At 47.0% G+C, this 2074-nt stretch overlaps 1 pseudogene; it reads right to left on the reverse strand.

Moving 5' to 3' along the window:
- Nucleotides 1-1244: 1244 nt before the first annotated feature.
- On the reverse strand, nt 1245-1351 carry LOC115053654 (uncharacterized; annotated as a pseudogene).
- Between the last annotated feature and the right edge of the window lie 723 nt (nt 1352-2074).

The raw sequence follows: 2074 nt of genomic DNA on the forward strand, positions 1-2074 counted from the left end.
GGTGAACCACCTTCTTGATCGTGGTATCTGCCCTGCCTCTTCCACCTTGATTTCCCATATGATGCAAAAATCAGAAGTATAAATCACCAAGTTAAGCGAGAAGCAGTATAGCTGCAGCAGCAAGAAGCCGCAAGGAATGCTGGCAAAAAATGCCGAGTGTCACTGCGTAAATTACCGGGATTATAATAATAAATCTCCACTACCAGGTTTACTGCGTACCATATAATTATGTTTCTTAGGCTCCGGCTATTTGTTCTTAACTTAGTTAAAGTAACACCGGACACAGACATTTGCATATTTACTCTTGCCTTCCAAGTAAACGCACCTGTTCAGACTGTGTTTCTTCGTTTATGGGTCAAAACTACAATGTCCACTTTTTACGTCCCTTCCGGGGCGTTTTTAATAATTGATGGTAATGTCCGGTTATCCTTTTGTGTGTATGTGTGTGTATGTGTATGTATGTGTGCCTCCCCCCCCAGGTTGTCTTTGTTCAGGTAAGCGTCTGTGACGTCATCCCCGAGAGGCTGCCCTGTGGGCGGATCTCCAAAACTCAACAAGGAAGCAGCAGACACCGGCGGTGCAGCCGAAGACTTTAAGATGAACTGAGAAAAAAAATTCCTCGTTTACCGACCCAGTGGGGACATGTGGGAGGCTGAGTGCACCGTGTGCAGAGCTGGTACATATGTGTCTGTGTCCAGTAAACTGGCCAGATTTTACATGTATTTATTTTCAATAAAGAATGTTCCGTTTTCAGCCTCCTACACATCCTTATAAGGGCATACCCTGCGTCATTCCACAGCTGCGTCATTGAGAACGTCACAGATCTCTCGGCACAGAGGATGTAAGCTGGAGCTCCAGCTGTTTATCTGTTTGTAGCTGAGGAGCAGCTACCGGCATATGGATGGGTGGCAGTCCGCCGGGGGCACCCCGTCCTCCTCCGCCGGCCCGAGGGCCTTGGGGACCGGCAGAGGACGGTGGGGACACCCGCCCAGCCAGCCAGATCAACCCATTTGGGGTTGCATGTTGGCGGACAGGCAACAATTTTGCCCCTCCGCTGACATGCGTGTACACTAACGTAACTGTTAGTGTGTGCGCACTAACACGCACTACGTGTTAGTGTGCACAATAAACAACACATATACTGACACATGTACACGTGTACATGTGTCTGTGCACACTAACACACACCACGTGTTAGTGTGCACAATAAACAACACATGTACTGAGAAAAAACATCCACCGATAGTCGAGATTCCCACATTTGGGGAATTCGCAGTGGACAGCACAATCAGAGTGCAATGGCTGAGCCTCGCCCTGGGTGAACCACCTTCTTGATCGTGGTATCTGCCCTGCCTCCCCCACCTTGATTTCCCATATGATGCAAAAATCAGAAGTATAAATCACCAAGTTAAGCGAGAAGCAGTATAGCTGCAGCAGCAAGAAGCCGCAAGGAATGCTGGCAAAAAATGCCGAGTGTCACTGCGTAAATTACCGGGATTATAATAATAAATCTCCACTACCAGGTTTACTGTGTACCATATAATTATGTTTCTTAGGCTCCAGCTATTTGTTCTTAATAACTGAGTTATTGTAACACCGGACACAGACATTCAGATTTATTGATCTCGGGATGTCACGTGACTTCTTTCGTTTACGCCGCCATTTTGGCAGTAAATGGAACAGAAAATAGCTCGTGCCGCCGCCGCAGATTTTAAGTCTACTGAATTCACTTCTCACTTTAACTCGGATGAAATTGGTCTTTACATAAAAAACCCAAGACTACATAGATGGAAAACACCGGCAATACCGAATGAAATGACAGTCCATCCATCTTTTAGCGTTTTTCCGTTTCCGGGTCACGTGGGGTGCTGGAGCCAATCCCAGCTCACTGATGTACATAATGTACATGTGAAATGGTGAAATAGCGCAAATGTATGCAGCAAATCGAGCAGCTCAGTGGCGCAGTGGTACCGCTGCCGCCCCGCAACAAGGAGGGAGGTGTTCGAGTCCCGGCTAGGGAGGGTGATGTGAATGTATGATGTAATGTAATGTAATGCAATTGTAATGTAACCCT

This window comes from Echeneis naucrates, chromosome 13, assembly GCF_900963305.1.
Source record: "Echeneis naucrates chromosome 13, fEcheNa1.1, whole genome shotgun sequence".
NCBI lineage: Eukaryota > Metazoa > Chordata > Actinopteri > Carangiformes > Echeneidae > Echeneis > Echeneis naucrates.